The 22,111-nt window shown below is 36.9% G+C and overlaps 1 long non-coding RNA gene across 2 annotated transcripts; it reads left to right on the top strand.

Annotated features, from left to right (window-relative positions):
- The first annotated feature begins 302 nt into the window (after positions 1-302).
- On the top strand, positions 303-21,964 carry LOC120102835 (uncharacterized). Of its 2 annotated transcripts, none has more exons than XR_015620152.1 (3): positions 303-457; positions 16,985-17,078; positions 19,240-21,725. It is a non-coding gene; the product is annotated as an uncharacterized LOC120102835 (long non-coding RNA). The 2 variants fall into 2 exon arrangements; XR_015620151.1 differs by having other exon boundaries at positions 323-471; positions 19,240-21,964.
- The last annotated feature ends 147 nt before the right edge of the window (positions 21,965-22,111 follow it).

Raw genomic sequence — 22,111 nt, 5'->3', positions numbered from 1 at the left:
CCTTCTCAACCACTTTGAAATTTAAAGGCAGTGGATACTCACAAGCAGCTTCCAAACTACAGGTTTAGAATACATTAAATTCTAGCAAATCACTTATCCCTCTAAACACGCGATAAATTTTGTAAGCAAAGGAGCTGTAGTGGACTGATGCAAAGATGGCCCTATGTGAAAGAATTGAAACACATGTCAAATCCTGGAGTGTGGTTAGTACTGCGCCTCACAAAGAGGAAGGAAGCATGGATATCTTTACCAGAAACACAGCTGGAGAAAAGCCACAGGGAACTGAAACTGAATATGACTTCAGGCAGGAAGAAACTCTTCCAGCCTCAACAGTTGCAAAGACCAGGGGAGGAAGCTTCATCTTTTTGCAGCTCTCTGCTTTGATTTATTTATTCCTTTAGTAAACATACGACTTTGTACAGGCACAGAGCAAGGTGCTGAGGGAAATGTTGTCAAGGTGAGCCAATACAGGTGAGCACGTAGGCCCTGCAGAATTTCCTACCCCATATAATTGGAAGGGAGGTATTTTGATCGTCCTACCAGAAATGTATCTAATGGTGAATGGGGTGGACAGACTATTTTGCTACTCTAATATTTTCTTGGAAAAGACGGCAGCACATTAGCCTTATGAATTCCTTTCCATTACCACATCTCCATCTTGTTCTTTTTAATTCATGAAAGAACATAGCGTAAACTTGATTTACTTTGGATGAGTGTCAATTTCCAATCTTCGTGTTATTTTTAAGAGTAGGACAAAGAGCACAAATGTCTTTTTATTCTGAGCTGTGTGTTATGTGGGTAGCACATTTTCTCACCTTTTCTTTCTGAAACCTACTGGTGCTATCTGTCAACACTCTGGGTCCAGGGCTCTCTGTCCAGGAGCCACCGCTCTGAAGGTGAATCTGCTCTTAAACTACACTTTTCAAAACGTGAAGTTTGCTGAATGGCGAAGCAAGTATTGTGTGTAAAGTTAGTTTGCATGAGTCTAAATTAAGTCTACTTTCATTACTAATTAAATGAATTCATAAAATATCAGAATACATTTACTCTTAATTTGAATAAAAATGTTTTCAGATGTGTTTGATTAATTAATCATCTGTCTCTAGCTTCACTATACCTAGGGAAGGAAAAAGAGGCAGCTGATCAATTTAAACTTATTCTCACAGCTTTTTCTGTGCAAGATGAAGTACCCAAAGGCATTGTCTGCATTCTCATGGGTATCCATTATGCCTGTGTCATCAGGAAGCTACTGCTGAAATATAAACATATTGAGCTTCTTTTTAATTTAAAAAATCATAGGCTCATATTCATTTTATTAATAATGTTTCTGTAGTCTTTTGACATTATACAAGCAGTTTTTACAGTTAACTTTCACATTGAAGATGAATACTATTCGACTTAAGGAACAGAGAGCTGTTTTTTTAATACTGAAAAAAAAAACACACTGAATTTTAATAGTAGATTTCAGTAGTATATCAAGGTAGATAACCTCAAATTTTATCTGAAAAGAGAGTTAAATTTTATCCAAGCCTTCCCCCTCTTGTGATAAAACAATGAAAAATGTGCTACTCAGTACTATAGAACTATATTTAAGGTTGTCATTATTGATCCCATAGTTAGGTCATAAGTTTCCTACATCAAAAATAATCCTGGGCCACTGAACACATTAAGAAGACTGCGGGTCATGTGGATCAATCCCTCCATGGCCCCTCTCTTGGCTATATGTTCACAATGGAGCAAGGAGAACCAGGGCCCTGAATACAAGTGGTCTGGATTTTCCTTTGGTATGTTTCTGTAGGGTGCAGTTGTGTTGCCAGTAAGAAGCAATGTTGCTGATAGTCGCTTATGAATTAAAAAGCCTTCCAGCTCACTGTGCACCCAGAAACATTGTTCTTGTAAACTGACCCATGTCTTGTGTCTCCTCCCTTTGCAGGGAGCAGTTGAAGACATAAGCATGAGAGCAGAGGCTGCTTGAAGATTAAACATCTTCTGAAGGAGCAGTTAGTCACTATTAATGACAAGGAATGTATATGTTTGTGAGTTTTTTAAGTATGTGTTTATAGAAGTGTGTGTGTGTATGTGTGTGTGTGTGTGTGTGCATGAGTGCATGCCACTTTGTGAGAGACAGAGACAGAAACAGAGAGACAGACAGAAATTATGAATAGGTTAGTAGACAGATTAGAATATGAACTAACAAAGAAAATGTTTTTATTCAATAGTATCGTTGCATGAGTTTGAGTGGCATATTTTAGCTAGACAGAGTTCACGACGGCATTGAAAATGTCCTAAATGGTTTTCCTATACTTTTCCTATACTTTTAATGTGTAGAAATACATTAAAGCAGCTAAATAAAATAGTCATTCTCCTCTTTGGACTTCCTCTGTTGAACAGGGCTGACAGGGAAAAAAAAAGGAGAAAAGCGAGGCTGGTTACTTATTATGCAAACTAATATCACAACTTTGACATTGCAAGATTGGTATCAATCTGTACGTTTTCAATATTCTATTATGTAAAATTGTCTTACTTGCTGCTCTGACCTGTTTTAAACCAGGCTAATGGCTGAACTGGGCAGAATCAATCCCCCTCATGTATAAACATCCCATCTAATCTTAAAGAGAGCTGTAAGGCAGTTAGTGCCATTTTTGTTTCCCAGATGTAGAAACTGAGACTTAAGTGTGCAGCATTAGGTCATAACACTAACAGGAGACAGAAGAATACTTAAATACTAGGTCTTTTTCCCTCAGTGCATGCGCTTTCTACCACTGAAATGTAGTACATCTTAAATATCATAAAGAGGGTAACTCATTCATTCATTCTTCATTTAGTATATGGACAACCTTAGTTGTACCTAATATATGATGGTCAATGTAAGAATAGCCACAAAGCTCACAGTGTTACCAGGCACAGAGAAATTTCCTGGATTCTATTAATCCAAATATGCTCCATGGACGAGAGAGTCCTTGAGCCTTTCAAGAGTTTCTAGTATCTTGCTCACTTAATCAATGTATCTCGCATCAGACTAAAGATCATATAATAGAAAAACGAGCCTACATGAGCTCACCGCCTCCAAGACTTAATGTCTTCCACACTGTTAGAGCTGGTATCCACACCACACTCAGAACAAGAGCTCTTGAGAGAATTCCGTGCTATACAGGTGGAGGCTCTCACTGCCGCTCCCAGCCCTGTCACCTGGCATCTGAATCCCACAAGCAACAAGTTCAGAAAAGATAAATTGAAGAGGGATGTTTCTGTTCTCCATGTCCAGGTGTAGAACAGCTGCTAAAGGCCAGGGGACCCTAAAGCTGTGAGCAATAAATTCTGTTGAAACTCTGGACACTTTGCATCACTCCGGATTTTGCACATTAGTAATCACTGCCCTGAGCAAAATGGAAGCTCAGGTAGGTTCTGTAGCTTTACTTTCCAACATATCCACACAGTCACCTGGTTTGCATTCACACGGGGCCTTTGAAAAAATGACAGACAGAGTTGTGATTTATACCAGTAGGTAATTAAGGTGAAGTGCCTGGAAGGGGAGTCTCATTTAAAGTTGTTTTGTATTCTTGACTCGATGATACCAAGTTCGAAGACTCAATGTGGTGATTTCCTGAATATGTATATCCTCCCTCTCTCTCTCTCTCTCTCTCTCTCTCTCTCTCTCTCTCTCTCTCTCTTTCTCTCTCTTTCTCTCTTACACACACACATACAGAGAGAGAGAGAGAGAGAGAGAGAGAGAGAGAGAGAGAGAGAGAGAGGCTTATCAGTTGTGGAATTTAGGGTCATTGAATTGAATCCGGATATGAAGGTACACAAGCTGGCATTGTATTATAAGCTTCCTGTGAAAGTTTTTAAAGCAAAAGACTTAAAAGGCAAAAGTTTTAAAGGCAACAAAATACTTGGAAATTCAGCAGAAACGCATTAAACTGGCTTTTGTGTGAAACTGTCTCTCTAGGTTCATCTGTACTCTCTGATACAGAAATATTTTCTGCTACATTATGATCTGCTACAATGTGATCTGTGGAATGTGGATTTTGGTTTTGCTTTTCACTTGGTTTGTGGTTGAGAGCTTGTGTCCTTCTCAAGAATGTGCTCCCTAGATATTTCCATTGTTTCAACCTTTGCTAGTGCAGCTGATAATTGTTCAGAGTGCTCAAAGGACACTCAAACTGAGCTGATCTTCTGAACATCCCTCACACTGTATTTTCTATTGTTGTGTATTCAGGAAACAAGAGGAACACACAGAGGAAACTATTATCGCAGCTGGACTACAAATGTCCAAGTATGTCATTGGACATTTAATGAATTGTCTATGCATCTAACTACGTCATTGTTGAGGGAAGTAAGAGGAAAATGAATTACAATAATAGTTCTATGGCTTTGTAATCATTATACTTACATTAAAACCTATTCTTGGAATAATAATAATAATGATGATGATGATGATGATAATAATAAATAACAATAATAATAATATTAATTAATTAAAATTGGGTTGGACTGATGGCTCAGTGGTCAAAAATGCTTCCTGCTCTTCCAGAGAACCAGTTTGGCTCCCAGCACCTAGCTGAGTGGTTCTCACTGCCTGTAATTCCAGGGAAATCTCATATCATCTTCTGGGTTCCCTGAGTATTGTGTTTGTGTATACACACACACACACACACACACACACACACACACACACTTGCACACACACACACTCACACTCACACACACGTACATATACACACACTCACGCACACACACAGTGACAAATAGAATCCTAAGGTAGTATGATCATAGTTTTAGAATTCTAGGATAGTATTTCGTTTACTTTCATGATGACTGTCATCCTCATAGAACTTAAGGTGCAGAATAATTTATTCACTCACACAGAACTTGATGGAGATCTGTAAACACCAGGGTCTGAGTTTAGGTGGTATGACTGAAAATGTAGCACTGTTAGTTCCTTTGACGCGCTGCTTCTAAAAACACCCAGGAACAATGACACCTTCAGATAACTAGGAGCCCGTGTGAACGTGTCAGCAGTATTTCTCTCCCAGTTCAAATCTTTCCCTTCAGAAAAAAGTCTGTTGTCGCTGTGAAGCCAGATCCAAGTCTGCCTTGCAGGTCTTATAATCTCTAGCGTGTCACTCAGCCTTTCTGAATTTATAGCCACCCCCAAAAGAATTATTGTGAAGATCAAAGATATTGATGTGTGCAGCGTTCTCTTCATAACAACTACATAGTAAGTGATTAGTAAATGCAGTTCCTGCCTGTCACCCATGCCAGAGACTTCTTTCACGTTCAGAACTACAGCTGCTGCCTTCTCTGAAGCCTCACACTGTTTGGTCCTTCCTTGGGAGGACATCATGGGGTTTGATGCTATTTCAGTTCCCTATATGTAACTTGTAAAGGCAGGATTTTTCTTGGATAACCTTCCTTGATTACACGTTCCAGAAGAGGGAAGGGTGTATGCTTGTCACTGAAACTGTCATGTGGAAATCCACGCAGGGCAGTGAAGACAATGCAAACAATCCCTTGAATATTTTTTAAATATATTAATTAGCAGATTGGTAGGAAAACTAAATGCTGAATAAATAGGGGGAGTTGATGAAATACGTACAGCATTAAAAAGTAGCCCATGGGTGCACAGTGTTCTACTCAGATAGTATATGTGACATTGTGGTGAAAGTTACCATCCTCAGAAATAGTATTGAGCAAGCAAGACAATCAGCTCAGGGTTTCATCATGCTGGCCTGTGTGTGGCCAAGCTGACTGGTTGCTGCATGATTGATGGTAATATAGGATTGCATTGTGACTTAGAGAGTTACAAAGCCTTACATCACACAACACCATGGGCTCTAGACTAAGACAGAAGCATTGAAGTAAAATTTCATGGACATATGGATATGAAATTCTTTTCTTGATAAATAAGAATATATGTTTGTCCTATTTTACTGTTTTAATCATATGAGTAATTGATAAATCAACCTAGCAGTAAATGTATAAGCTGAACCTCATTTTTAAAAATAACCATTAGCCAGTAAAAAGGCCAAATATGTGTTTTTTAGTTCTTAAGGTTCACAAACATTGAAGTTATTTTATACAAGTATTTTATTAATATAAATACTCCTTGACCATTTCTAAACTAAATGAACCTAGTATCTCTTATTATTTTGGTTGTGAGCCTAGCCTTTAATGGCTGAGCCATCTCTCCAGCCCAAACCTAGTATCTCAAATTATGAGTGGGAAAATAAAACAAGTGAAATAACTAAATCAGAGATGAGCAAAGAAATTAACTCCTCTGCTAAGTTTCCTGGGCAAGTATCAATAAATTAATGACTACTTTGTAGGAATAGAGGTAAAGTTAGCATAATACCATCTTACTTGTTAGATATTAGAAACCTTCAACAATCCAGGTGATTTAATAAATTGTACTTAGTGACTTTTAATAGTTCATTCATTTATTACATTATTAATGCATTAATCCATTAATGCATGCCTTCATTCTTTATGTTCATATACCTATCTATTTGTATATTAGGTTAAACATGCCTTGAGCAAATGTGTGCCTCATGCCAGATGCTGGAGATGAAATATGTTCAGCTAGGTCACTGCCCTAAGATAGAGTACGGTTTAGTAGGCTTATAGGTATATACCCAGACAATCCTAATATACAGTTACTGCTGCTTTAATTTGAAAGTGAATAACTTTGCCTAAAGCAATCAGAGCAAGCTTTTCAGAAAACTGACATCTTAGCTGGTCCCTGACAGACAAGAAGCTGCTGTCGGCAAAGGAGGAGAGTGCTCACCAGATGGAGAGGGTTAGAAAGAGATTCTCTGGTTGCGGATCCAATGGCTGGAATGATTGGAAAATAACAGCCTGGCTCTATTATAAGTGTCATAATAGGAATATCAGAAAAGAGTTAAAGACTTAAAAGACTGAGAAGTCTTTAAGAATCTCAATGTCCTGGGTGAGAAAGGCTTTCTCTTACAAATAATCATAAATCATGTTTTAGAAGGAGAGTGTTATAAGAAGGTCTTTCTTTTGCAACATTCTTGCTGACTGTTTTAAATTGAATTATAGTTAAATATGACAGGGGATAGATAAAATCACTAATGCTAATAGTACTGTAAAGGATATCTGTATTTGCAAAGTAATCCATTCATAATTGTAATAATTATTTCTTCAAGCATTTTCTGGATGGTTTGGCTAGTTTAAATGAACAAATATTATTAGAAACCTAAATTATTTTACAAAAAATTGAAAATTAACTCATAAAAACAATTAATTGAAGTTCATTAAAGTATAGGAAAGCTTCCTAATTGAAAACATTAAACCGATATATACATGTTGTTAGACCTCACCACTAAAACTATTCACAAGGCTTTGGAAGATGGCAGAGGGGACAGCCAGGCACATCTTCCAGAGCCTTTAGAAGATGAGTCAGGGAGAGTTTAAGAGCTGCTGTCCCGTGAGTTAAGTAATGGCAGAAAAGCAGTGACTTCAACAGTAAAGAAATAAACTTTTCTAGAAAGCAAAATGGAAGGAGGAAGTGTCTATAGTCTTTTCTGGAAGGTTCAGCTCACATTTGAGAAGTTGTTGAACCCTGGCTTAAGACAAAGAGAAAGACTTGGAATGCCCACATTTATTTCCATACCATATAGTTTGAAGGAACAAGAGAGGGACAGATAGAGAAGGGGACTAGGTAGAAGAAGAAGGAACCAGGAAAAGATTAGACAGTCAAAAACACAAGCAGGGATGGGAAAGAAAGGAAAGGAACACAGATAAAAGAAAAGGTATCCCCCAAACCCCACAACTTCTGGATGTCAACTTTGAATCTTCAGTTATGTGAGATTCATTTGAAATATTCACAGTACTAAGGGGCCATGAGAAAAAATTTTTAAGTGGGAGTTATGTGGAACCCACTAGTATAAAGAGGTAAAGTGCATGACAGAGCAGGAAAGGTTAAATTTGAGTGGAAGAACAGAGGTTGCTGTTCTGAGGTCATTGAGGAATACTGTAAGAAATAAATAACAATAAAGGAAGCTTTTTTGAAAAGGTTGTATAGAAGCCTACTAATGTTGAAGCTTCACATATATAGCTAAAGTGGACTGAACTGTACTAATTCTGTGTCAGCTTCACACAGTTATAGTTGTTAGTGTGTAGGAAGCCTCAGTTGAAAAAAAATTATCTTCATAAGATCATGCTATATGCAAACTTGTAAGGTGTTGTCTTAGTGATTATGTGGGATGGACCAGATTTTTGTGGATGGGGCCACCTCTGGGCTGGTGGTCCTGGGTTCCATGAGAAAACAGGCTAAGCAAGCCATGAGGAACAAGTCAGTAAGCAGCACTCTTTCATGCCTCTGGGTTCCTGCTCTTTTTGAGTTTCTGCTCTAAGTTCCTCCAATGATTGAATAGCAATGTGGAAGTATAAGCCAACTAAACCCTTACCCCCAAATTTTTCTTTAAACTGTAGTGTTTCATCTACAATAGAAACCTTAACTAAGACATGGACAGTTATGCCCCCACTAGATATCACAGGGAAATAGAGGCTGCTTTTGTCAGAGTCATTAACCATTGAGATTTGAAGAACCCCTAAACATTACAAGCTATTTCTATTGCTCTTGTTTATCCTCTAGAACTTGAGTGTTAGACCCCATTCTGAAGATACTTAGGTACTTCAAATATAGCCAATAGAAGGATAAATTTAGTACTGGCCTGGAAGCATGACTTCTGGTTAGTTTTAGTGATGTTGGGAGGAGAGATGCTATGCACATTACTAGGAAGAGTAATCTTCAGTCATATCCTGATATGAAACCTGAAAGATACAATAATGGCTGGCCTGGTAAGGGCATGGTCACTAGAACATTAGTGGTACAAATATTATGGGAAGAACTAACCATGTTCTGATTGGATTTAAGTCCTACTCCAAAAATAATTGTTACCTGGCACCATTTTCAGACAAAGAACCTGTGATTACACCATGAGAATCTATTACTGTTATTCTGGTAAATGGAACACCTTCTTTTACCACTGCTCAGTAATCATGGTGGCAGAGGAGACAGAAGGAGTATAAAAGCATGAAGTAGACAATAGGTACAAGGAAACAATATGTTCTGCACACAGAAGGACTACTGCACACGGTATAGCCCAATGAGAGGGGACTCTGACACTACAGTTAACAAAATATTCTATTCTTGTCACTCAATCAGACCAATGACAAGAAGCCTTTATCTGGTCTAAATATCGTTATTGGTTTACTTAAAGTATTTAATTATAACATATTTATTTATTCATTTTTTGTGTAGGACACATACAGAGAGAGAGAGAGAGCGAGAGAAAGAGAGAGGAGGGAGAGAGGGGGAGAGAAGGGGAGGGAAGGAGGGAGAGAGAGAGGACAGGAGGGAGGGGGAAGAGAGAGGGGGGAGAGAGAGCATGTTATGATGTGAATGCGAAGGTCAAAGAACAACCTACAGGAGTCAATTCTCACCAGCTATCACGTGAAACCCAGGCTCAAAATGTTGAGCTTGGTGGCAAGCTCCTTATAAACTGCAGAGCCATTTTACCATCCATATTTATTGTATTTAAGTAATATTTATATAGCCTTTTATAATTAACTGCTGTTTCTGTGTTTATTTTAATATATTCATTGCCCAATGTATCAGGCTTCATAATGGTTTCAAAATTCTCACTTGAAATTTATATATATATATATATATATATATATGTATATATATATATAAAATCTATGATTCACGAAATAAGAGAAAATACGTAATTTTATCCTTCTGAGTCTGCAAATTCATTTACAATGGTATTCTTCAGTTGCATCTATTTCTATGCTGTACTAGAAAGGCCTCTTCTCAGTTGTCTAACTGGCTACCATTTAGGCACAGATCTCTTTCTCCACAGTCTATTTTAGAAACTCAGGCAAAGTTACTGAAAACTAGGTTGAGAGCCCTGGTCTGCAGAATACCTATAGATAAGGGCAGAAAGTTTACAATCAGAACAGCAAAATTTTCCACAGAGTAAAAATCTGGTACACAAAAAAGATCAGGGTGAGAGTTACTAACTCCTAGGGAGAGGTGCAAAGAGAGGAAGGGCGGCAAGACGCCATGGTCTGAAGCAGGCCATGAGAGAACTTCCCAACAGCACTATCAAATTTCTAGAGACAGAAAAACAGCTAAAACTGTAATACTAACTCCCCAGTCCATGAACTTTGTTGTAGGGCAAATGACAAACAGATCAACAGTAAAGGTATATTATCACAAAGCCTTTGCTCTCGTGGAAAGCTTTAGCTTAGTCAGGGAAGAAAGGCAAGAAAACATAGAGATCGATTCTCTACAAACATCTATATAACTGATGATATAGACTTTGCCACTGTTCCCTTACAAGAAACCTTATATGATGACAATGTAGACAGATTCTCTATCTGTGTCACGTGAGGAACTAAGTGCAGATTCTCTACACCGGTGCTCACAAGAGAGAGTCTGCAGAGGCTTACTCTAACTACTTGTTTCCTTCATTTTTTAAGTTCCTTATTTAGTATCTAACTCTGATTATGTGGACCAGTTTTTAAAAAAATTATTTAATTTATCTACGTTTCAAATGTTGTCTCCCTTCCCGGTCTCCCCTCCATGAACCCTGCAGCCCATCCCTTTTAACCTTTGCATCTAAGAGGTTCTTCCCCACCTACCAATGCACCTTCACCTCCCCGCTCTAGCATACCCTGTTGGGGATAGGTTCTAACGCTTTGTCTTATTTCAGCTCCCCAAAAGCTGGCCTTCCAGACCTGAGAGTCCCATCCACACATGCCAAACCCCAACACTATTGCTGATGCTATGCTGTGCTTGCAGACAGGGACCAGGCATGGCTCTCCTCTGAGAGACTCTGCTAGCGCCTGACTATGACAGATGCAGATACTCACAGTCAGTCACTGGCCTGAGTCCAGAGACTCCAATGGAAGAGTTAGAGAAGACTGAAGATTATTACAACCCCATAGGAAAAACAATATCAACTAACCAGATCCCCAAGGTGTGTGTGGGGGAGAAGGGGGTTTACCAGCTTTCATATTCTCTCTTGGTCTCTGTCTGTCTCTCTCCCCTGCTACCTTGCCATTGATTCTATTTGTTTTTATGTATCCTTTGTTACTCTTTTTTTTATTTACCTCCCCTTCTGTTTTTTTTTTCCAGAGTTCCATTGTAATTGTTAGTTTCATTTTCTTTCCTTTAGTTCCCTAGTCCCACTTAAAGATCACAAACTTCAACTGAAAAAATTGATTGAAAACAATTATCTGTGACCTAATCCAACATGTCCAAGAATCAATATGGAAGAATTAAGTGTACTTCTTTCTGTCTTCTGATAGTTTATTTTGAAGTCTATTTTGTCAGAACATGGAATAGTGATACCTGCTTGTTTCTTGGTGTCATTTAATCAAAGTACTTTTGTGTATCCTTTTACCTGTAAGTGGTGCATACTTTTATGCCAAAGACCAGCCTCGACTTTGAGAGGGGCTCTGAGAGAAGGGGTGTCTAGGAGTGGTGAAAACAAATTACTCGAAGTCAAACCATGGGTCCAAACTGGCACCCTATATTCTGCTCAGGTCTGCTCGGACAGCTCCCTCTCTATGACTTGCTTTCTCTGGAGGCCTCCAGACAGCTCTCTCTTTAGACAGCTTTTTTTTTTTTTTTTTTTGATGTTCTCTGCTTGAGACAGTTCTTTGAGCAGTTCTCTCTTGCTATTCTGAGAAGTTCTCAGGATACCTCATTTCTTGTAGATCTTAAGCCCAGTCTTTTATTTTATCTATCAACCTGGTCATTTTACTCCAGGCCTCCTTTTGATTATCCTATGAAGTATCATTTCATTACCACAGCCTCTTAATACTTAGGAGAGAGCAAGCACACATTTTCTTTTAACATTGCAAAAGAATTCAGAGATCTGTCTGCCTCTGTTAAGCACAGCTGATAAGCTATCTGGGTAGGACCCCACCCTGAAATTACAATTTCTACCACACTTGGGATGGACAGCTATGTCCCAGGGTGACCATGAACGCGGGATCCTTTTATCTGCCTTCTTCTGGATCTTTCAGACAAGATGGTTCTTTAATGCAGCTGCCTTTATTTCTTTAGATTCATGATGTCCCTCGTGGTTCATATTGCATTCTTATTTATTTTTGAACCCCTGTTTTTAGAGTTCTTTTCCATGCCTTTAAGGACTATCCAGAAGGTTCCAGCATTCACCATTTTGCTGAGACATTAGTCATACCTTCACTTCCTGGACTCGTGCTGTCTCTGATTGTGATGGACTCATTAATATTAACAGGGAAGACATTCCTTGAAGAATGAATGTAAAATATGTACATTTTATACAAACAAGCCTTATGCCTACTGCAGCCCTCACACTTGTGGAAAGCCATGCCTGCTGTCCCTGTTCAAGGCCAGGAAACATATTATACTGTTCCTATCAAGGCTGTGCTGGACCTAGCACCATTAAAGCTAGGATGTGTTTCTTGTAGGTGACAGATAGATGAATTTTGCGTCCTGTTCCATTCAGCAAGCCTGTGTCTTTTGATTAGAAAATTGAGCCATTAATATTTAAAATTATTAGTGAAATATGCGTTTATTGTGGTTAATGTATTATTGAGTTTTGTTACTCTTGCTTGTGCTCTCAGTGGTACTTTATGCTTTAGTACTTACAGTTTTGCATTTCTTTCTGCAGGCTCTTGGCAATGTTAATTCTTTTCTTCAGCCAGAAATATTGGTTTCTGTGTTTTCTTAAGTTTGATTTGTTGGATATAACTTTTTTTTAGAGTATTTAGAACATAAAAAATGTTTTCTTTCTCCTTTTACTTCAGGGGGTAGTTTTGCTGGGTATATTATATAATGAAATTGTATAATTCATATATATATATACAATACACATACACATTTTCATTACAAGAGTTAATATCCAGGAGTGGAGAAGGGATTAAGGGTAGGGAAGAGAGAAGGAAGGGGTGGATATAGTGGGCGAATATGTTCAAAATACATTTTGTAATGGAATGTATGACAAAAAATTAATCTATTCATTTTCAAATAGAAAAATATTTAATATACAAAACTGATATACAAATTATTTAAAAAATAAATAATATAAATTATAACTTAAAATATTCACAAAGCAAGTAATAGTTTATTACTTCACTTTAGCAAGGAAAAACTACTTAAAGTAATAAACTACCATTGAATCTCAGTAGATGTTAATTATATTTCATGTTTAATCTTTTTCACTTTGAATTTGGACTTCAGATTATAATTTGTATATACCCCAAGGGAAAATTACCAACATAAGACTAACTGCACATTAAGGGAAGCAATACAAAGAGAGTAACACAGTTTAATGAGTTGGGGATTTTCTGCTGAGAGAGAAGTCCATGCTATACTGACTGAGGATAATGGTACACCTTAGAACATTAGTGACATGACAGTGTTTTGCTGAGAAAGGTCTGTCAGTTGTCTCTGCTGTCATCCACCTTCTCCAGACAGAGAACATTATATTAGCTAGAGAGGCAGATCATCAGAAATGCTAGGGCTGGAGGTCAAGTTTAAGAGTGGGATTGTTCTGTGTATTTTAAGTACATGACAAAGGAGCAAAAGAAAGTCCAGAGAGGAAGAAACTGAAGATGATATTTGGGAAGAGAAGACAAGAACTTGTGGAATAACAAAAGAATTTGATCCATTTTAGTAATGCATAACCAACTGAGCTGTGAATGCTCTCTATGTAGTCGTCCAAAAGTCTCCTTAGCCCTGAGTTTCATGAAATCCTATTTTCAATTTTTGTCAAACCTGTTTCAGGATCTTTGTCTTTGGATTCTCCAAGATCTTTGAAATATATATGTTTCCTCTATTAAAAACAATAAATCGTATTCATGGACTAGAAATTTTTGAGATTAAATATATGAATAAATATTAAATATTACAAATGTGCAGCCAGGCTGAGGATGCAAAGTTAGTAGAGTGCTTGCGGAGTAAGCAAAAAAAATCCCAGTTTGATCAGCAAGACACCCATAAAACATTTAAAATTATTGCACGCTTATAATCTCAGCATTGGGAAATGGAGACAGAAGGATCAGAAGTTCAGAATTACACTTGGCTATACAATGAGTTTGAGACCAGCCTGAGCTACATGAGAATTTTTCTTTAATAAAGAAAACATGAAATTTCATCATTGTTACTTTAGCTCTGAAATTCATAAATATTAGAATGAATTTACAAATGCATCTACTAGAGCATAGAATGTTACACGTTTAAAGACATTTATTTGCCTTTATATGGCATCTTCTTGTCCTCCATGACTGTGATCAATCTCCTAGAGCCTCCACTGTGTGTAAAAATTTTCTATCCTAAGTGGAACTCTTATTGTACATCTGTATTGTATCAGGTCCTTCTTTTCAAAGCAGAAATAGTACCCATTATTTCAGTATAAACTTCACAATATCATAATGTAGTCTTTAAATCTATTTTCAAGAATTTTGGGAATTCATCTTCAAAGACAATGATGGAATACAGCCACATAAATGGAGTATTTTGCTACTGTCAGTATATATAATACAATTGCCATATATGCTTGCTCACTCAGAATACTTTTCTTTAATCTTGGGATACACTTACAAACACCTGTATGATTTCATCATAATCATAGTTAGTGACTTAGAAAGGGGTGATGGACCAATTCACTTAATTATAATTGAAAGTGAAAGATTGGGAAAAAATAGCATATTGCTTATCATAGTAAAAAGCTATATTGGTACAGGAAAACTTATGTGATTTTTTTTGTGATCCAGGAACTATTTTATAACAACTTGATAAATACAACAAAAATTGATAAATAATTTTTAAATAGTTTTTTATATTTAATTACAAACAGCCATCAGAGTTCTGGAATGAATAGTAGACCAGTTATGAAAACAATGCTGTGTAAACTCTTTTGTAGAAAGCCAAATTTATTTTCTAGGATATCTGGAAAAGCCTAACCTGACTTCTTTAAGACTAAATTCTAAATGATAGATCCAACTTATTTTCATTCATTTTTACTACCAAATGTCATATTAGTTTAATTAAAAGCTATGGTTCTGTGAATCAAGCAAAAAGTAGGTGGCTTCACTTCCCACAGGAATTCAAGATCTACTCTGCACTTAACTGCTCATATCTCCTATACTTAAGTAAAGTTTCTCCATGTATAGAGTACAATATCTTTCATTATTAGTGAAATGGATGGTTGGGTGAATGAATACAAGATTAAATGAACCAATCTGAAAATAACAAAGAATTTTCTGTAATGATGATCAATGTTATTTCAGTTCTCAAACATTTTTCCTTATATTCTGGATATCTAGTATTAGGCATGGATGGATATATGGTGTAAAAGGTCTTGAGCTTTTAAGGGACACGTCCAGGTGTATTCTGGACATGACAGGACAACTGCACAAAAAAATCATAGAAGCTGGGATTGCTTGCACAAGATCAACCTGAGGAACTATTGGTAGTTGATGACTTCTTATGAATGGATAGTCAGCTTTTTGGAGGGTGTGGCCTCTGGTAGATCGTCAATGCTCCAGTGGATGGTCCCACACTATTAATATGTAAGTAACATGGTGCGGGCATCGACATTGAACTTTTTGGGCAATAAAATAAAAAGAACATGGCATTACAAATGGTTGAAAATTAGAGGTAGACCTTGAAGCTGGAGGAGAAGGAGGAGGTGAATATGATCAATTCCACATTCATTTAACAAATAAATAAAATATTATGTATATTTATATTTTAAACCTCTCTCTCCGACATTGTTGATTGTGTAAAGCAGAAACAAATGCTTTCATGCCTCATGGTGAGCCTCTGGCAAGAGAGTTGCCTTCACCCATTCTAAACCCAGCACTCTGCCTGGGATTGTGCAGTCAAGAGAGTGGAGCCAAAAGTAAGCCACACACTGACATGAAAAACTGTCTTCTTCAATAAGTCCTTACAGATATGTGTATTTACTGATGGTTATGAAAACTTTATTGCCTTTTTACAACTCTAAATGTCCAGTGTTTGGTTTAACCAGAAAACATGCTAGTAATGTGGCCCTCGCTATGTGGATATTTTTGAAGATCTAGATGTAATGGGCATAGCTCTGCAGTTCTGCTTTCTTGACAGGAGTCAGAACAACCAATTGGAAATTGTAGGTCACAGACAAGACTCTGAGAGAGAGTCCCCATCATCCAAGGACCTGAATGTATTGGTTAAAATTAGACACTTTGCAGTGGAAAACTTATCTAAGTTGTGTATAAACATGGGCTATTTTGTAGGCAAAACTAGCATGCTATACTGAACTCATTTGGAACGAGCTATGTAACTAAAACATTTGAGGATCATATAGGTCAACTCAGGACAATCTGGAAGGACTTGCACTCGTAGGCCTCAATAAAAGTTTCCGTCTCTTCTTCCTTCTTTGCTAAATCGCCACTCCCTGCATCCCTGTGGGCCCTGAAGACTCCTGAGAATATACTTTTGCTTTTATATAGAAGGGATATTAAGGCATATGCTTTATTAGGTGCTACTGCATACTTGTATCCCCATATGAGGTCTTCCTTTAAAACTTCTCTGGAGAAACATCAATTATTTATAATTATGGGATTTGATTCACTCTTAGAGAAGCAATTAGAGCACCTAAATCTAAATGTGATGCAAAATAAGAATACAGACTCTTCTAAAACCGAAGCTATTCCAACAAAAACAAACTTTCTTGATTAAACAAACAAACAAACAAAAAGGAGCCGTTGTCCTGAATGTATTTAAATTATCTGGATACTCGGTTGTGTGTGTTGCCTCTCAGGAAGCCATGAAGGGTTTGGAGTGAAAACTAACAGGAAACTCTGAACCTCTTGGAATAAATAAGAGTGTAAATCATTCATGGGTTCAGTCAGTTCTAACCCCAAGAATGTATGGGCTCGGGAAAGGATTATCTAAACAATATTTCTTTCCCAGGCTTCTCTTCAGAGGAAACAGCTGGCTTGGATTAAAAGAACTGGATTTTTAAAGGAACTCAATAGAAACATTTCTAAACACTTCCCAGACTCAGGTAAGAGAGGAGAGAAGAATATGTTTCAGTGTGCTCTTTTATTTCTTCCCCTTTTGATTTCCTGGAAGAAAGAGGATAGGAACTTTTCTTTTTAACTCGGGTTCCTTTAGCTATTGAATTATAGGTTTTTAGTTGAGTAACATGACAGATTTACAAGACCCCTCGAATGACAAAGCTACCCTTCTCTTATCCAACCTGTCTGAAATCATGGTGTCTATTGAAAAGTCATACAAAGCAAGTAATTTGATAAGATTATGCCAAAATATCAATTTTGTACCTAGGTGCTCTTCATTTATTTATTACATATTGAATCCCTCTGGGAAAGTATTGTGCCAAATAACAGGCTTTTGCTCAGCTCCAGTCAGACACCCTTTGTACAGTGAATGGCTGAGTTCTCCAAACAACAAACGGAGCTGGGAGTTCAGCTGTGTTTGTCTAAGTTTAAAACCCAGGCAGAAGTAGAGAAGGTGAGAGGTGGTAAGGTAAAGACATCAGCTCTAAGAGCGTGGAAAAAAATTGCAACAGCCAACAGGGCTAATTTCCTCCACACCTACAAATGTCTTAAGGCAATACCACAGTTAGACTTCATTGTGTTTGGAATGTAAGGAGATTATTTTTACATGGCTTTTCAAAAGCAGGGTTAATTCTGTATTATAATTGTGTCCTTTGAAAGTGAGAAGCTATGCAATCTCAAAACCTAGGTGCTGCTTGCAGCCCTCCTATCTTTTCCAGCTTGTCTGTCCTGTGCCGTCTGGCTAATGACACTACCTCTCTCCTGCTTCCAATTAGTACAAGTTACTGGGCTTGATGTTCCTGTAAAGGACATCTTATTAAATTCAGTGGAGCTGAAACTGCAGCTCTGCACAAAGCTGCAAGAATGGCTGTTGGAGCTGCACGGTGACACGCAGGGTGTCTTGGAAAACACTAGCTTCCTACCATGTCTGAGACCATTTAATCACTCTAACAGAGGTTCCAACAAGCAGGTTTTTAAATATTCAAATTCAAACTATTTCCTATGTCTGTGGTGGCCAAGCATACCCTAGCCCCATTATTCTGCACCTTACAAAAATAGATTTGAATTTTAAATTTCTCTGCTATTTGTTACGCCTATTAATGACAAATCTGTGCAATGTCATGCACAAATATAAAATACTTAATTCCACAAATGTACTTGATTTTTTTTTCTTCCAAAAATAACATAACAGGTGGGGTCATGCCTGAAAGCCATGGGGATCTAAGTGCTATGTCAAGATAATTGTCATGCTCTGAATTAACCTGTATTTTTATCTGCTTCTATCCTCGTTATCTCTGGCAACCTAAGAGCATAAAACAAATATTCATTTGGTAATTTGTTATTAAAAAAAAGGCACAGGAATGCAGTATGTCATAGTCCAGTGGGTGAAAACACTGTCTTTGTAAGCACAAGAACCTGAAGACTTGGGTTTAAATATGTGACATCCACCTAAACAACCAGGCTTGGCGGCGAGTGCCTGTAAACTGAGCACTGGGTGGAAGATCCCAAGAGCTCTCCAGCCAGCCATGCTAACTAAGAAGTCAAGCTTCTAATTTAATGAGAGACTCTTTGAAAGCAAAGGTGTCTAAGAGTAGAGAAAGATGCATGACATCTCTCTATAGCATCTGTATATGTGTACATTGATTTACATGGTTGCAAATGCTCCTCTCTCTCTCTCTCTCTCTCTCTCTCTCTCTCTCTCTCTCTCTCTCTCACACACACACACACACACACACACACAATCAAATGATAAAATAAATAGAAAAGAGAAAAGGGATATGGTATACACAAGTCCGCTCAAGAGCTGCCAGGTAAAAGTCCACATATTATACCCAAAAGACACTTTGCCTTTGAGAACACAGACTTCAAATTGCAAAAAAATTAATTTATACCCAAGAATTTGATAATTATTAAGGTATTGTCTTAACTGGTGGTGACTCCTAAATTATTCATTGCTCTTTAAAACCACATCTCTATTTGTTCTAAGTTCAAGCAAGGGCCTAAATGTTGCATGTTCACGGTAATTTTCAGGTTTTTCACTATTCAATTTATTTTACATACATCAATTGTGGTTATTAGCACCATGTTTGTCTTAGTTGTTACCATTGTAATTTTTGCCATTACCCTTAACTTCTTATCTTCTTCTAGGCTAGGCTAACCAATGTGCATGAAGTGAGACCTCTGAGCCTGGCAAATCTCTTCTGGTGAAAATCCAACCTATCTAGCCACAGTATTTGGTAGGCTCCACGAATAGACTCTGAGCTGGAAGTAACACAACAGAGCTAAATCAGCACCAAGGACAGTGTCAACCGTTCCATCAAATTCCTTCATCAGTACTCTCTCTGCTATAACTCTGCAGACTGCACGGTTCACAGGCAGAAGTGTTCATCATATGTAACACTCCACTTCAGACCCTTCAAGTCTCAGGATAGATAACAAGTAATTATTTATCTTATACATTTTACAAATATATCAAGTACATACCACCGATTTTTTAAGCTCTTGATTCTTAAATCTGAAAATATCACTTGGAGTGTGAATTAAGCTTGTAATTTTTGGCCACTCCCATACAACTTGTGATCCAAATGATGATCAATGAGGTCTGAGTATGTCTCTTTCTGGTTATGTCCTCATGTTATTGATTCAGAAGGTTCTCTTTGAGAATATTAACTTCCATTGTCATGTTAGCTTGCCTCTAGACAAGTTTCCTAGTAGAATTTGATCCATTCATCAAGTAGACCTTACTTCAAAAGTAAAATTTACTATTTTAATGACTTAGTGATATATCTGTAGAGACTTTTAGGTACTTGGTGGCCTCACAGTTTAAAATAAGGACTGATCAAGCCAACAATATATTATCATTGAAAATAATGGTCATCAATGAAGTTTGCTTTAAGGTGATTTTCCTTTGTAAAATATGGATGATCTCAAATGGTTTATACTTGCCTTTTAATTTCTCATTAATTCTCTTCTCTAACTAGATTTTTAGTATTATTTCATTTCTATAGGTTGAATTATGTCCCCTCAAAGGATAGATGTTGAAATCATCGTTTCAGCAATACGACAATTTTATATTTAGGGAATGTGATATATTTAGGAAATGAGTTTTGACAGAGGAAAAACTTTAAAACCAGTCATTGTGATGTTCTCCAGTCCTTAAATGAAAGGGGATTGTAGACATAGGGGTAGAACAGATGCAGAATAAAAGGTTATTTGAAGATACCGTCAGAAGATAGTGTATGACTAGAGCCATGTTGTATATGCAAATGAGGCAAGGAATGGCATTCATTGATGGCAAACACCATGAATCAGAAGAAGTAATAAGAGATTCTATTAAAAGATATCAAAGAGAGTCTGACTCTTTCCGCACCTTTACTTCAAACGTCTAACCATCATCACTGTGAGAAAAACATTTCTTTTACATTGAAACCATTGGTTTGGGACATTTTATTATTACATCACTATAAAACCAATACACTCATTGGAAGTTAAGTCAGTGAACATGTACAACAATATATTGCTCTGTGGTCAAAAAGTTATAGTTGTATATTTGCCACACATACCTGAGATCTCAACAGTGGTTAATCTAAAGCACAAGGGTTATGTTTGAGGCCAGCTTGGGCTGCATACTGACATGCTTGCTATGTCAACAACAGCTCAAGTGAGCTACTGCATTTCCTCAAACTAAATTTTTTACATGAATAAAAACCATCCTAAAATGTCACCTGACCCTGTGAAGGTCCTGAATAAAAAAGATTGGAAATATCATTATAAGCCAGATCAAATACTGACAGAATTAAATTAGAAATTTAAATTCAAAGTATTTAGGGAATGTTGCTCTGTAAATGATATGTCCCTTAAGCATAGTGCTTAAGGTGTTGATCCAAAGACAAAGGCTCTCTCCTGAAAAACTGAATTTAGAACATAAAATTAAATGGGCTTTACAGTGCTAATACTGAAAATATTTTCTCTTCTAGTTCTTTTAAATACATACCACATTATCTTTGTCTATGGCCATCCTACTTTGCAACAGCACACAATGACTTCTTACCCTTGTTTAGACAATAATGTGAAAATACATATGTTCATACACACATACACATACACATATACATATACATGCTGACTTCCTGCATACATGTATCAAAAAGATATGTACTATTCTTAAACTTTGAACATATCAATCAAAACAAATATAAATAAAGAAATTAATTAGGCTTATTTTTTAAGGGGCTTGACTTTCACATATAGTTTTAAATAATCCCCAGCTTATACTGTGGGCAGAAGGAACAGATGTTTTAGCTAACATGCCTAGGGAAAATGATACAGGGTCACGCATGTGACTATTCCAATTCATTTATTTAGTTATTTCTAAGGCGTCTGTGCTATAGTTAAGATAGAATTCAAATTTTAATGAGTTCACACTCTTATTTGATCATTTATTTCAACTCTATTTTATCAAAAATATTTTCAACTGTTAAGAAGTGTTTTGGTCCTATTCATCATTCATTCCAGTAACTTCTCATTAAAAATAATTGTTCAATTAATTACCACAGGCTATTGCAAAATTTGGGAGGATAAAAAGAGATGTAAAGAGGAAAATAAATTTATTCATATTTCTGCTACCCATATGCAAGAACTACCAATATGTGTCATTTTCTCACAGTGTTTATCTATATACTTTTAAGGCAAATTTTGAGTAGTACTGAAAAAGCACTTAATCCTCATATTGTTATATAACTTTTCATTCCTTTCTTCCCAAAGCATACTTCTAATCATTATGGTTCTAGAACATACCCTGTAATTATTATATTAAGACTTTGAAATTCTGAAATTTGAAATTGCTCTAGAGTAAAAAACTACTGTGGAAGGAGCCGTTGCAGGAGTTTTAATGAGAATCTCCTTGAAGCTCTGGAACAAATGTATCAAGTGAAAATTATAAAGAATACTGATAAATATCACCAAATTAATTTCAATAAAATAAGCCTTTGCATATTTTCAAACAGAAAGAGGATATGAA

Source organism: Rattus norvegicus, chromosome 5, assembly GCF_021556685.1.
Source record: "Rattus norvegicus strain SHRSP/BbbUtx chromosome 5, alternate assembly SHRSP_T2T, whole genome shotgun sequence".
NCBI lineage: Eukaryota > Metazoa > Chordata > Mammalia > Rodentia > Muridae > Rattus > Rattus norvegicus.
Note: the sequence above shows the minus strand (reverse complement) of the source record. Positions and strands in the feature narration are given on the sequence as shown.